Source organism: Podarcis liolepis (assembly GCF_965112155.1).
Source record: "Podarcis liolepis genome assembly, chromosome: 6".
NCBI classification, from domain to species: Eukaryota; Metazoa; Chordata; class Lepidosauria; order Squamata; family Lacertidae; genus Podarcis; species Podarcis liolepis.
In genome coordinates, this window is record NC_139559.1 from 85,700,728 (window position 1) to 85,716,471 (window position 15,744).

The 15,744-nt window shown below is 45.6% G+C and overlaps 1 long non-coding RNA gene across 1 annotated transcript; it reads right to left on the reverse strand.

The window, feature by feature from the left end:
• Positions 1-364: 364 nt before the first annotated feature.
• On the reverse strand, positions 365-5,846 carry LOC310708486. The gene is made up of 4 exons (XR_014527030.1): positions 5,672-5,846; positions 4,916-5,037; positions 1,608-1,693; positions 365-522 (listed from the first exon to the last, which is right to left on the reverse strand). It is a non-coding gene; the product is annotated as an uncharacterized lncRNA (long non-coding RNA).
• Positions 5,847-15,744: the final 9,898 nt, after the last annotated feature.

Here is a 15,744-nt window from a genome sequence, read left to right on the forward strand (position 1 = left end):
AATTTCTAGATTTAGCTTCTTTTTTTCACTAAACTGTCACCAAAAAAATAAGTAACATTTTTAGAAACGCTTCCATCTCTTGATAAGCTGCATAGGATTAAGCTGTATGCCAATGTACCTTTGAATAATGAAGGGGAAACATTTATATGCAACTATTTTTGAGGCTGTTCCTTAAGCACATATTTGCTTTGAGATCAGCAGTACTGACTGCAAGAGGACCTAATCTTTGAATGTATAGGTTTAGGCTGTTAAGTTAGCATGACTTCATATAATGAAGGGCATGCAACTATTTTTAACAGTGGAATGAACTCAATAATTATAGTTAAGTTTGGTTGGGCCATTAGAAAAATCCTGAAAGCCAGAGTAAGTTTATAGATACCTTTATTAGGATCAACCAAAATGTCACAAATTTGTGATTAAACTGGAAGGGGGAACTCTTTCTGGAGTACTGAATCAGGCCCCCCAGCCACCTTAATCTGGCCTTGCTGCTGCCCCCAAGCCTTCAATGATAAGATCATCTACCTGGAAGAGAAAAGACAATTGTTTTTATTATTACACTTTTCCTTCAAGGAGCTCAAGGTCTTTATTTAATTGTCACGAAAATTCTGAGCTAGGGTAGGCTAAGAGACAGCGAGCAACCAAGGTCACCTTTAAGCTTTCATGCATTAGTGGGGTCTTGAACCCTGGTCTCCCTGGTCTGACACTCCAACACAGGAGTCACCACCTTCCTTGGGTCCATGGTCACATTGTGTCAGGTGTGTGTGCAGGAGCCAGGCGCCGTGACCAATAGGACTCTGCAGGACTGGGGCCTTCCTAAATTTGTTCTGAAGAGGCAAGGCGTGGCTACACAAGTGAGGCCGATTGGTAACTCACAGCACCTGGTGGCAAGAGCCAGGAAGGGATATAAGGTCAGCATTTTCCCTTAGGCACATTCCCTGCCTTGCTGCGTTTGACTCCTTGCTTCTTGATTCTTGGACCCCTGACTTCGTGACTCCTTGCTTCTTGACCCTCGGACCCTTGACTTTGTGACTCCTTGCTTCCTGACCCTCGGACCCTTGGCTTGTTGACTCCCGGCTCTCTGACCCTCGGACTCTTGGCTTTCTGACTCCTGGCTTCTGGACTCCTGTTCCTACCTCCACCCCGCCATCTTGCCCCCTGGTCCTGACGTCCCCGGCCAGGACTTCGATCGTCCATGAACTGGACTGTGACACATTGCAAATTGGAGAAAGCTGATGTGGAGACTACTCAATTTCATTTCATTAATTTTATTTATTCTATTTCTATGCCACTTTTCACTCACGAGTCACAAAGCTGCTTATATACAATAAATAACATGGCGGAACATCACTACTGCAATATAAATGATATAAAACGATTAACAAATCAGTAAAACAACCACCTTCTATAAAAGAAACTAACTAAACAAAAACTACTAACAAAACAAAAAACACATTAAACAGCACAGCCACAAGAAAAGACATGCTATAAAATTCACAAAGCATGTGATCCAAGAAAACTGTGGCAGAATTGAGTGACCCTGTTGATGAAACAATGGAACATAAACTAGACTTTCGCTTCAACATCAGTGAGGTAAGTGGTGCATGTACCTTTTTGCCATATTTCAAAATGCTTTTCGCCTTTGGGAGCACGTTTGACTTCCTTCCCGAGAAATCCATGCCGGAATTAAATGACCCTGTGGATGAAACAATGGAACATAAGCAAAGGGACAAAAGGGGTGCCACAAATTATTATTGCATTGAGACCTGCCCCCTCCTTGCCCAAAGCGCCAAATTCATTCTGTTCACACAAGAATTATCCACCAGCATTTGACGCCTGTCACCTGTTGAAACAGACATGGTGCCATCCATCCGTTGGCTCCTGAGCTACACGAAAATTGCATGAATCTATGCCTTCTCCCAGATCATAGAATCATAGAATCATAGAGTTGGAAGAGACCACAAGGGCCATCGAGTCCAACCCCCTGCCAAGCAGGAAACACCATCAGAGCACTCCTGACATATGGTTGTCAAGCCTCTGCTTAAAGACCTCCAAAGAAGGAGACTCCACCACACTCCTTGGCAGCAAATTCCACTGTCGAACAGCTCTTACTGTCAGGAAGTTCTTCCTAATGTTCTTCCTAATGTTGAGGTGGAATCTTCTTTCTTGTAGTTTGGATCCATTGCTCCGTGTCCGCTTCTCTGGAGCAGCAGAAAACAAGCTTTCTCCCTCCTCTATGTGACATCCTTTTATATATTTGAACATGGCTATCATATCAGCCCTCAACAGGGGCTGGAATTTAGAGTTTTGACAGCAGTTCATGTAAGATTTTCAAGCTGGGACAGAATGGGGAGAAGGAGAGAAATTGGGCTGTATTGTCATGCTCTATATTCTGTCACTGAATTTATTTTCTGCAAGAAGATCAAACCTATCCATTCTTAAGTAAATCAGCCCTGAGTGCTCACTGGAAGAACAGATCCTGAAGCTGAGGCTCCAATACTTTGGCCACCTCATGAGAAGAGAAGACTCCCTGGAAAAGACCCTGATGTTGGGAAAGATGGAGGGCACAAGGAGAAGGGGATGACAGAGGACGAGATGGTTGGAGAGTGTTCTCGAAGCTACTAACATGAGTTTGACCAAACTGCAGGAGGCAGTGGAAGACAGGAGTGCCTGGCGCGCTCTGGTCCATGGGGTCACGAAGAGTCGGACACGACTAAACAACAATACAGTACTGCCCCGCAAGACGAATGCCTCGCAAGACAAAAAACTCGCTAGACGAAAGGTTTTTTCGTCCGCGATTTGCCTCGCAAGACGAATTCCCCTATGGGCTTGCTTCGCAAGACGAAAGCCCATAGGGAAATCTCCGGGGACCTCTTTTAAATGCTAGCGGTGGGGAGCAAAGCCTTTCCCCCCCCTCCGGCCTTCAGAAGAGGTCCAGGAAGGCTGGCGGGGGCCAAAAGGCTTTGCTCCCCAGGGCCAGCATTTTAAAAGCAGTCCGGGATAGCAGGGAAGCGCTTCCTGCTATCCCGGACGGCTTTTGAAGGCAGGAGAGATCCGCGAAGCCTGGGCGCGCTGCGCGCAGGCTTCGGCATGCCGGCAAGTCTCCGCCAGCAGCGGCAGAGCTGCCGCTGCTGGCAGAGAGATCCGCGAAGCCTGGGCGCGCTGCGCACAGGCTTCGGCATGCCGGCAAGTCTCCGCCAGCAGCGGCAGAGCTGCCGCTGCTGGCAGAGAGATCCGCGAAGCCTGGGCGCGCTGCGCACAGGCTTCGGGATGCCGGCAAGTCTCCGCCAGCAGCGGCAGAGCTGCCGCTGCTGGCAGAGAGATCCGCTGGGAAGGAATCCCTTGGACCCCCGCCGGACTTCAAAAGAGCTTCGGGAAGTCCAGCGGGGGGCCAAGGGATTCCCTCCCAGCCGCCCGCATTTAAAAGCATTCCGGGCAAAGCAGCGAAGTGCGCTGCTTTCCCCGGAGTGCTTTTAAACGTGGGGGGCTGGGAAGGAATCCCTTGGACCCCCGCCGGACTTCAAAAGAGCTTCGGGAAGTCCAGCGGGGGGCCAAGGGATTCCCTCCCAGCCGCCCGCCTTTAGAAGCGCTCGGGGGAACACCTGCCCCCGCCGCCCCACTTCGGAAAGCTGTTCCGAAGTGGGGCGGGCAGGCGGGGACACCCGCCCCCGCCGCCCCACTTCGGAAAGCTGTTCCGAAGTGGGGGGGGCGGGAACACCCGGCCCCGCCGCCCCACTTCGGAAAGCTGTTCCGAAGTGGGGCAGGGGGGCGGGGACACCTGGCCCCGCCGCCCCACTTCGGAAAGCTGTTCCGAAGTGGGGCGGGGGGGGCAGGGACACCTGGCCCTGCCGCCCCACTTCGGAAAGCTGTTCCGAAGTGGGGCGGGGGGCGGGGACACCTGGCCCCGCCGCCCCACTTCGGAAAGCTGTTCCGAAGTGGGGCGGGGGGGCGGGGACACCTGGCCCCGCCGCCCCACTTCGGAAAGCTGTTCCGAAGTGGGGCGGGGGGCGGGGACACCTGGCCCCGCCGCCCCACTTCGGAAAGCTGTTCCGAAGTGGGGAGGGGGGGCGGGAACACCTGGCCCCGCCGCCCCACTTCGGAAAACTGTTCCGAAGTGGGGCGGGGGGGCGGGACACCTGCCCCATCCGCCCCACTTCGGAAAGCTGTTCCGAAGTGGGGCGGGGGGCGGGAACACCTTCTGAAGGCGGGCAGGGGGCGAAAGTCTTTGTCCCCCCTGCCTGCCTTCCCAGGGGCTTTTAAATCGCCCCGGACAGCGGAGAAGTCCTCCGCTGTCCGGAGCGATTTTAAAATGCCGCTCGCCAGCATTTTAAGATAGCCCCGCACAGCGGAGAAGTCCTCCGCTGTCCCAGGGTTTTTTAAAATGCTGGGGGTGGGAAGAAAAGCCCTTGTCCCCCCCCCCAGCCTTCAGAAGAGGTCCGGGGACAGACTGTCCCCGGACCTGGTCTGAAGGTGGTTTCCCTAGGAACGCATTAATTGATTTTCAATGCATTCCTATGGGAAACCGTGCATCGCAAGACGAAAAAACCGCAAGACGAAGAGAATTGCGGAACGAATTAATTTCGTCTTGCGAGGCACCACTGTAACATGGTTGTCTAATGGTCCCCACCCAATTCTCATCAAGACTTTGGCATATAAGAGGAGATGCAATTTAAACTTTCCCATCGCAACTGTGATCCTGATGGGAATCTCTCCCCCCACCCCCCATTCACACATTTAGCATTTACCGGGGCTGGGGAAAAGGAATAACCCATTTTCACTAGGCATCAAACATCAATTGAACCATCACAACTTCAAGTGACATAGGTTTTTGTTCCCACAGATTTCATTAAAAAAACCAACCCAACCACCTTTAGTACTAAAAAATAATATATTGAACCCCTATCAGTGCCATCCACACCTCATTGCTGATCTCACATTGTAGGGAGGGGACAATTTGCCTCCTCTTTGCCCTTCGTCATTTCAGGAGAAATGCGCCGGCCGATATCTCCTCCGAGACAGAATTCAAAGCACTTTGGTAACCTTAGTGTTTAAGGAAATATGTAAGCAATGGCTTTAAGCTTTTAACCTCATTCATAAAATATATGAAGTGTAATATATCTTTGCAATTTAAATGCAAATAATCTTCAAACAAAGCTAATCCCCGGGGGGCTTTTGTGCAGAGAATGATCTAGCAATAGGAACTTTTTTAAAAAATCATCTCACCTTAGTTTGATTTCTTTTTCACTATTAACCATTGGTCTACATAGATGTAATCCTTCAGACCAGCACTAAGCGGTTCATTTAAATGCGTTACAATATAAACTTTTCGGGCGAAATGACTAGCGACAAAAGGGTGTGAGTTACTTATTAAACTGTACTGGAAATGGAAGCATCTCTATGCTGCAGTCTGGACTCCCAGAGTTTACGAGTTCATAAAAATGTAATAGTTCTGCCTATATCCCAGCCATGCAACGCACACTGAAAATGACTGCACAATTAAGCTATTCGTTTCAACTATTAAATGCTGCTGAATGGGATCAATGCTGTTTGCGTCGTCTCCGTACTGCGAAGGGTCCTTCAGGAAACAGGGAAAGGCAATCGGTTCTCTGTGGAAGGCGGAAAAGACCGGAATGTTTCTCCTGCTTATTACGATTTCGTGACTTGGTAGACCTACTGCTAAGGAGGGTTTGGATCTTCAGAGCTTCTGACGGTTATCCTGAGTTAATCCCACACAGGTAGCCATGAGTCACATGACATCACCACCAATTTTTCTCTCCGCTGTCAGTTAACTGCTCTTCTGTCAATCAATAGAACCTCCAGCCAATCAAAGAGTCTGTTGCCTTGATCTTTTGACAGTTATGCTATGACATCAACCGGTTTTAAATGTTTGATGTTGGAACGTCTTTTCATTTGTTGGAAGCTGCCCAGAGTGACTGGGATAACCCAGTCAGATGGGCCTCATATTGTTGTTGCTGCTGTTGCCGTTATTATTTATACCCCACCCATGTGACTTGGTTGCCCGAGTGGCTTCCAACATACTGTATTTTTCCGTGTATAAGGCTATGTTTTTCCCCACGTAACCCTCTTTTAGGGAGGATATAATTTATGTATGCAACTACGGCTGAACGGACACTATTAGCCCAACATTGGAAAGAATAAGGTGTCTCAGCTAAAGAAGATTGGCAACTTAAATTAATGGAATATACTGAAATGGCAAAATTGACAATGAAACAAAAAGGAAGAGATGACAACGAGTTTAAGGAAGAATGGAAGATGTTTCTTGCATATATACAGAAGCATTGTACACAGGTTAATACATTAGCAGGGTTTTAGAAATACTTGTAATTTGACTATGAATGGACAATAGGGTATTCAAATGGTTTTCAGATTTAACAATGGACATGCAGTATGTTGATTAATAATGGCACCAAGAAAGGGGGGAGTCAGTTTGTTTTGTTTTGTTTTGGTATTGTTGTTTTTGTTCTTGTTGTTTTTGGAAAATTAATAAAATGTTATATAAAAAAGGTAAGTGACTTATTATAAGACACAGTCATACCTCGGGTTAAAGTCGCTTCAGGTTGAACGTTTTCAGGTTACGCTCCACAGCGACCCGGAAGTAATGGAACGCGTTACTTCCGGGTTTCGCTGCTCGCGCATGCACAGACGCTCAAAATGACGTCACGCGCATGCACAGAAATGGTGAATCGCGACCCACACACGTGCAGATATGCAGGCGCAGGTTGCGTTCTGCTCTGGATACAAATGGGGCTCCGATGGGCAAGAGATGTAGGACATGACATAATGTTTGAGGATTGGGAAAGATTGTGGAAGAAAGGGTTAGGGAATATAAATTCAGGGAAGATAATGAAGCCTGTGCTGCAAATAAGTAATGATGTTCTCTGCGGTATATGACGAAATCCGAGTCTCAGCTTCTTTCTGGCGTGCTCTCTTGATTAGGTTGAAACTGATGACCGAAATTTTAATATCCTTTATGTTTTCAACATTCCCACTGCATTGTATTTATAGGAAAGTACAATACAACACGGTGGGAATGTTGAAAACAAAGAGTTTTGATATTTATATTAAACTCTTACTTTTGGTTTTTCATGGTTTCTACTTTACCATATGAGCCCAGTTTGGATAGGCAACGAATACTGATAAACAGCGAAAGACACTTTTGACAAATGCTTTTTCTGCGCAGCAGGTATCCCTTTCAGAAGATTTTCTTTCTCCTTGTCAGTTACAAATCTGCCTACCCTTGTACAAAGTCACCGAATTTATCCACGCGGTTAATCTTTATTGTGTGTGCAGCTCAAAATCCTGTTATTTTTACGGGATCGGCAGGTCTAATCTTTCGTGCACCCGCTCTTTTTACAGAATGCACTTCAGGAACGCTTTCCTGGTATAAGGTAACTGCATCCTCATTTATAGAGGGAATGTAAAAAAAGAATAAAAGGGAAAGTGGTCTCCTGGTGTTTCAGCATAGCATGTAGGCTTTCGCAATGCTTTCAACTCCTAATGTGCGGCTCTTTGCACAAGAGTGTTGTTAAAATTAGTTTCTGTTGCAAGAAAACTTGGACAGAAAATTGAATTACTTTAGATTTGTAGAATACTGAGCTGTCTGGATTTTATTTAATAAACCTGCACATTTTGGTGACCAGGAAACCTGAAAAAAAATCAGCATTCATTATTAATGTTTTATGTGTTTTAAACATCCTCTTTTTCTATGAGAAAGCAGTTTCTTGTTAAAAATTTAATAACGGGCAAAGCAATCCTATTTGGTGGGTTGGAGGGGGGACCGATGGCAGAGGATCTGCTTACGGATCCAGTTTGGTGGTGGAAATGGACAGATTGTGTTTTTTTCCTGTTCTTAGCTGTTTCTGTTTTATCTGATTCCCTGTCAGGGAAGAAGCTGCAGTATAAATAAATATAAAAATAAACTTTCAGCAGCAGCCTTCCCTGTTTATGCCATGTTGATCGAGTCTGTCAGACAACTCAGAAATATTTTCTTTGCAAAAGGAGGCTGCAAGGATACCTGTGTAAAAGAACCCAACCAAAAATGAAAATTCAAAGCTTTATTTTTGGGTGTGAACGGCATGGAATGGATCATGTCCGCAACTAGAGGTACCACTGTATATCACAATGTCCGAAATAAGGATGGACCTGGTTTTCAGCTTTGTGGTATATTACCAGTTAAACATTGTGATATACTGATATATCACAATGTCTGAAATAAAGATGGAGCTGTGTCGAAGCATTGGCTGTCTTTACGGTTTTCCCCACATTGTGATTTTTGCATAAAACACACACACACACAAAAACAACCCCAACAACATCATGATTTGCAATATATTGCCAGGTCAAAAACCATGAAACCGATATTAAGATATGGACTTCAAACCAGTTTTGGATGCTATATCGCCCAGCCCTACCTAATACACTAACTCTAGCCCACGCACAAACATAAAGGATAGGGTATATTCACATACACAAAGGAGCCAGGCTACAGGTCCTTATAACATGCAAAAATAGGAAAAGGGGGAGGCCTGAGAGAAGGAATCGCTTCTCTGGATTTCTGCTGTTTTAAGTCTTCTACAAATTCTTGGTCTTCTCAGTCCCAGTAGTTCTGCTCTGTAATTGTATTTTCCACCCCAAATTGCCTTCTCTTGCTTAGTTCCTCCGTAATTGGTACTGAGACAGAACTGTCTTCATATGCCCATAGAATGCCATAGGGTTGCAAAAGCAGCCAGACAAAATCTGAGTTTGTCTCAATATTGTCTCTTCGTGTGCATGGGGACATTTTAGGCCTAAAGTTTCTACAAATCAAAGCAGCAAAATCTAGATTGCTTTTTTCACAGTACACATCCCACAGCCCATCCTGCTTGCTTCTTAGCTCTTTGTAAGCAAAACTCATTCACACACAAACACACACACACACAAATGTAACTTGTTAAGTTGTGGGTGAACATGTCAGATGACACAGCGATTCTTCAAACAGCTCTTGTTTATTCACAGGCCAGAACAGAACTGAACTGAAGGGTTCAGTCAGCCTGCTTATATAGAGCTCCAGTACACCGTAACTGTAACAACTTTCTAAAACTATCCAATCACTGAACATCACTTTTGATCCCTTATTTGCATAACTATCTGCAGTATCCCCCTGCTGGCCCAGGGTGGGAACTTCAGTACATAACATAACTTGCTCTGTCCTGGTTGCCATGCAGTTGCTAAACCCTAAGCTGTTCCTTCTCAAAGTTCTTACATTCTGCTCTGCAAAGCTCACAGCTTTAAGTTTTCAATTTCAACTGGGTTAAAACAAATTTTACTTATTTTTTAAAAAACAAAAGTATAGAACATAATTTGAGAAATATGGTACACGTTTAAAAGTAATAGAGGTAAGAGGCGTAAATGTCTCTAGTAAACATTAACTCACCAGGTTGCCAAATGCATAAAGTTGGGCATTGCGCTCCTGGTTATTAGCTTACAAAAACCATATTTAAAGTTACAAAATTCATTTTAATCATGATAATCTAAGATATCCAAAGCCTTGCTCGGCATGTGAGAGTGAAGTGGCTTTCTGCATTTGATTTGTGTTTGTATTTTTGTGTTTGTGTTGGCTTTTGTGGTGCATTAAAGAAAATACACATGTTCTCAGGTGCCCAAACCGAGATGTTTCGTAGGGTTTTGTAGAAATGTTTTTCCACTTTAGCCCCTTACTTTCAATTACATTCCTCAGTGGTTCCTGTGAAGTATGGGGCCAGAAAACCCAACCAATCAGTGTTTCCATTGGGTGAGTATCTTATTTATTTATGCAAATGTTGGTCTTGCAAGCAGTTGATTTTGTGTCCTTCCCTTGCCAATAACATCTCTTTTTGTGTCTAGGGGAGGTTTTCAAGGAGTCAACTGCCCTGGCTGGTGCTGTGAGATGGATGTTCACCAAGGAAACTCTGAAACACCAAGTCAATTCGAAATCAAACTTAGTTTGCATACCCCCCCCATATACTATGTTGTATAACTGGTGAAACAGGTGGTGAAACTGGTGAAACAGGTGGGACTAATATGGGAATAACTAATATGACTAATAACTGGTGAAACAGGTGGGACTAATAATAATTATGTGTCCTGGCTCATTAACGTCAGTAGTGGAAATACTACCCCTTGCTTTCAGGAGGAGAGCTCCTTTGGTGTGGGAGCTTAGAGAAAAGGTCATTTCGCTTGGCTTTCAAATGCAGGATTAGAACACAGGGCTCCTTCAGAGCTTAGAAAATTGCTGTTTGAAGTAATGCATATATTGGACTGGTTGTGGCTGTCCTTGTTGTTCCACCGATCTAGTCTTAGAAATGGAGGTCAGTGAAGGAAAATGAAACGGAGGAAACACCTAATTTCATCAGGTTTGAAACCAAGCAAGAAGCAATCTTCCAAGCCCCTCTTTAGGAATAGAAATTTTTCACCCATTCCAACGTAATACACTATGAACTGCTGTTCTTTGCTGTCTGAAGGTGAGGATTGATGGGGGGTGTCAGTTAAGAATGAATGATTCCCCCAGTAAAACAGTTAGAGAAAAGGTTATATCCTTGAATGGCACCATCCATGTGTAAATAAAAGATAGATGTGAAAAGCTGCCAGCTCATTTAGCTTTCTAGAGGGGAAGGAAACCAACAACCTGCTGTAACAGATCAGGTGGCATAATTCAAGATATCTCTCTCAAAATATAATACACGTGGCTCTGAAAAATATATATGCCATAAAAATACGGAAAAAATCCATGCATTCCAGTGGTGAACTATAAGACTGCCTGCAGAGCTTGACAATGGAATTACTAACAGAAAAACTAGTGCGGACACAGAATTTCAACAACAGCAAAAAAGGGTTGAATTTGGGGGATCCTGCTCTGATGAGAACATCTACAGTGGTACCTCAGGTTAAGTACTTAATTTGTTACGGAGGTCCGTACTTAACCTGAAACTGTTCTTAACCTGAAGCACTGCTTTAGCCAATGGGGCCTCCTGCTGCCACCGCGCCACCAGAGTCCAATTTCTGTTCTTATCCTGAAGCAAAGTTCTTAACCTGAAGCACTATTTCTGGGTTAGCGGAGTGTGTAACCTGAAGCGTATGTAACCTGAAGCATATGTAACCTGAGGTACCACTGTATAGGAAGCAGTGTTAGAAGCTCAGGTATATAAGCTAGGCACAAAATGGCTCCTTAATCCACGGTTGCAGTCGGCAAAACAGAATGTCAAGTTTCCATTTTGGGGCTGGATGACTCTAAGGTCTTATTTTACAAATGATGGGCTGACCGTGATTGATTCTCAGTTAAACATCTGGCTAGTTCAGATGACAGCCTTGTGCTAGGTTAAGAACCTAAAGAAGAGAACTTAAAGAAGAAAAATTGCTGGTTGGACATCAACTGATAGGAAGTGCCTACAGAGGATGGTGAATACAGCACAAGATATTATGGGCTGTCCTGTGAATCCGCTGGATGAAATAGCGGAAGAACGTTGCCTCAGGAACGTGAGGAAAATTCTCAGGGATGAGTCACACCCTGGCCGGCACATTCTTGATCTCCTGCCCTCAGACAGAAGATATAGAAGCATGATTGGTCACACCAACAGGGTAAAGAACAGCTTCTATCCGTGGACTGTTAGGCTGCTGAATGAAAAGATAACAGGGCAACTGACTTTCGGGTTTGGTGGGTGTGCGTCAGTAAATGAGGGGAACTAAGACTAAGAGAGCTGAGTAGGGGGGGGTGCTCGTGTAATCTCACTGTATACAAGTTGTACAAGTGACAATAAAGTATTTCAATTCAATTTCAATTTCAATTTATCCAGGGGCAGTCCACAAATATATTGGCCTTTTCCTACCTCTCTCTCTTAATGGTGACACAGACCATTCATAACACGAGGATATTCTTCACAACTGTGAGCAGGGCAATGGGGTAAGTGAAGACAAGCGACAACTATTGCTCTTGCTGCTGCTCAGGCTGCACAGAAGAAGTATGTTGGTTCCTGAAATTCATTCCAAATGTGCAGATAAAATATAATGAATAGAATTCTACAGGATATGGTCCTTAGTGTGTGAAAGCAGTCAAGACCCAATGATCCCCAGGCATGCGCCTCTAGATGGTGGATGTTATGTACTGAAGTTCTCACCCTGGGCCAGCAGGGGGACACTGTAGATAGTTAGGGCCCGGGACCACTAGGGTGTTGCTATTTATGGACCTTGAGGCTCTCCGTGGGGCATACCGGGAGAGGCGGTCCCGTAGGTACGAGGGTCCTAGGCCGTGAAGGGCTTTAAAGGTCAAAAGCAGCACCTTAAATCTGACCCTGTACTCTACCGGGAGCCAGTGCTGCTGGAAAAGCACTGGGTAAATATGCTCCCATGGCAGAGACCCAGTGAGGAGCCTCGCTGCAGCATTCTGCACCCGCTGGAGTTTCTGGGTCAGCTTCAAAGGCAGCCCCGCGTAGAGCGAATTACAGTAGTCAAGCCTGGAGATGACCGTCGCATGGATCACTGTGGCCAGGTTGGGGCGGGAAAGGTGAAGAGAGGAACACGCTGCCCTGACAGCCTGGCACCTAGTTAATTTCAAATACTGATAGGAAGGACACGGAACTTGGTTTTTCAGAGGTTTTGTACTACCACTCAAATCAACTGTGGCCATGGATTATGTTATTTGGGGTTTGTAGAAGTTAGACTCCAAGAGCATTCAAAGTACTGAAAGCCCCCCATTCCAGATTTATAGGAATTCTTAGGAAAGGTAACAGAATTCCAAAAAGACTAGGGATATTTATTTATGTAAAGGGTAGGCTATAACAGAATTCTGAAAAAATTGTGTCCCACCAAGAAGCAGCTTAGTCATGCTGGCCACATGACCTGGAAGCTGTACGCTGGCTCCCTCGGCCAATAAAGCGAGATGAGCGCCGCAACCCAGAGTCGGTCACGACTGGACCTAATGGTCAGGGGTCCCTTTACTTTTAACCTGCCCTTATCCATGATTGTGACTTTTTAGGTGTTAGAAAACACTCTTGCTTTTATAGCCCTGACCAAGCAGCAAAAAATGGAAGTTCCCCCCCCCCAAAAAAAAAACATTGGTACCATGCATGGCTGATGGGCTCTGTTTGGGTTGGCAAGTTATCAAGGCCTGGCATAACCTATCTATAAGCTGACACCACATTCCATTGAAAGCAAAATTCAAGGCATGTTTGAAGGGTTCCACTTAAGCAAAACAAAAACAAAACAAAGAAACCTACAGGAATTTTGAGGGGAGTGAAACATATTTAATAATATTTGTGAAATTTCTCTAGTATTTTAATTAAGAAAAGATGCACTTGCATCTGTATAAGGCCAGAGGGTGCTGGATGAGGAATAATTTTAGTTGGGTAACTTTGATGATTATTATAAAATGTCATTTGCATCTTCACATTAGGCGTATAATAAAGTGGGGGGAAATGAGGGTGGGGTCAGGAGGACCTCTGCTAACATACGAAACATATTGATGGCTACATCAATTATTTACAACCTGGCTGAAGAAATTCCTTTTAAAGTGAGAGAGATCCATTGCAGGAATGTAAAATCAATACGTCATGCTGGCGAGAATCACTCCTCGAAATGTTATGAATATTTATTCGGTCATTGAAATGAGTAGCCATGACTCACTCATCATGACCGATGATCCTGCAACTTGTCCTTTTAAAGCCCTGTGTTTTCCACCAGGAACTGAAGTGCCTTAAAAACCGCTGTGATTGCTTGCTGTCACTTCAACCTGTCAAATATGAAGTAGCTTCCCGATGATCTTTTCACCCACGTCGTTTGATTCAACAGGTTTATGGAGTGCTGTGGCTGCTTTGATCTTGGAAGGAAGTACTCAAAAGCTGCCCTCCTCGAGCATTTTCTGTAGAAAGTGTCATACCGTTAGGCTAGTAAAGGTAAAGGGACCCCTGACCGTTAGGTCCAGTCGTGGCCGACTCTGGGGTTGTGGCGCTCATCTCGCTTTATTGGCCGAGGGAGCTTCCCAGTCATGTGGCCAGCATGACTAAGCCGCTTCCGGCGAACCAGAGAAGCACACGGAAACGCCGTTTACCTTCCCACCAGAGCGGTATCTATTTATCTACTTGCACTTTGACATGCTTTCGAACATGCTAGGTTGGCAGCAGCAGGGACCGAGCATCGGGAGCTCACCCCGTCATGAGGATTCGAACCGCCGACCTTCTGATCGGCAAGCCCAAGGCTCAGTGGTTTAGACCACAGCGCCACCCGTTAGGGTAGTGGCAGCCAAATTTCGAGCAGCGTGTGTAATAATGGGAGGCATGAGAGGCGTGCTTGTGTTATATGTCCCTCAGTTGCACAACTGACTTTGCTTTGGGGGTCATCAAACTTTGAGCAGGAACACATTCTGGAAGTGCTTGAGAGCCAGGAGCACGTCAAAGTGTAAGTAGATAAATAGGTACCGCTCCAGCGGGAAGGTAAACGGCATTTCCGTGCGCTGCTCTGGTTCGCCAGAAGCAGCTTAGTCATGCTGGCCACATGACCTGGAAGCTGTATGCCGGCTCCCTTGGCCAATAAAGTGAGATGAGCGCCGCAACCCCAGAGTCGGTCACTACTGGACCTAATGGTCAGGGGTCCCTTTACCTTTTTAAGTGTGTGTAGGATTGCAGTCTCGGTCTAGATTCAACCCTGCTGCTTTATTACTGTTTTCTTAAATTGTTAATTTCTTCTGCCATTGATGGAGGCAGGAGAGGAATTTAAAACCAATAAAACAACATTTCCCTGCCTTAAGTCTGTTTATGCGCATTCTGTGCTAAAACAGCTGGCTGTGGGTGGTTGTTGATTGGCAGCAACAGTCTTTCAGCACATATATTTATATCGGCTTATCAAGATCCAGCTCACCCCTTACTTTTTGCAGCATGTGTTAAAGCTTTTCAATAGAAAAAACGATGATAACCTAATTGACAACGGTAATAAATGTTATGGAAAAATATTTCCTTTCGCTCTTTTTCCATTATATTCTGCGCTTTGTTCAAGAGCGGGAGGGTCATATTTCCATTTCCATTTGTGTTTTAATTAAAACTTTATTGAGTTTGGTTTCTTATAAGAGGCTTGGAGTCATTATGTATGGGTACACTGCATGCATGCATGAATGATAGATCTATAAAATGCGTCGAGAGATGAGAACCCCCTCTTAATAATAGGTTTGCACTGTCTAATAATAGGTTTGCATAGGCTTGGCTTCGCCTTCCCCCAGGTGGGATACCTAGAGGTCTCTGCCTACCTCAGTCAGTTGTCCAATCCGGCCGGGGGGAAGCGTTGCCAAGGAGACCAAACCAGGTAGGGGAGGGACTACCTGCCCACACAATAGAGGGAGGATCTTACCTGGGAATCCTCAGTTGGCTCCAGAGCTTATCCCACCCTACCCACCCTCAGTTAAGTCTTATTTTGCAGGTTAACAGTTTCTTCACAGGTATGCGGGCGCTGCTACATCAAGGTCACTGTTGAAGGGCCGGAAAGGAATTCCCCTGCATTGGCAGGTTTTGCCTTTCCTGTAGCAAAACGTCACAACTTTGGCGGTATCAGGCCTTGGGCGGAATCCTTTAGTCTATCTTCCTGAATGGGGGGGGGGGCGTGCAGCGGTCACCCATGCCCCCTTCCTCTTTGCGGCGACGATACCAGGGTTCCCCATTAAAGGGGTTTCTGAAGCGAGGCTTTGACCGTACGCCGAAAGGTCGTCATTGCTCCCCCCTGCGGTGGTGGCGT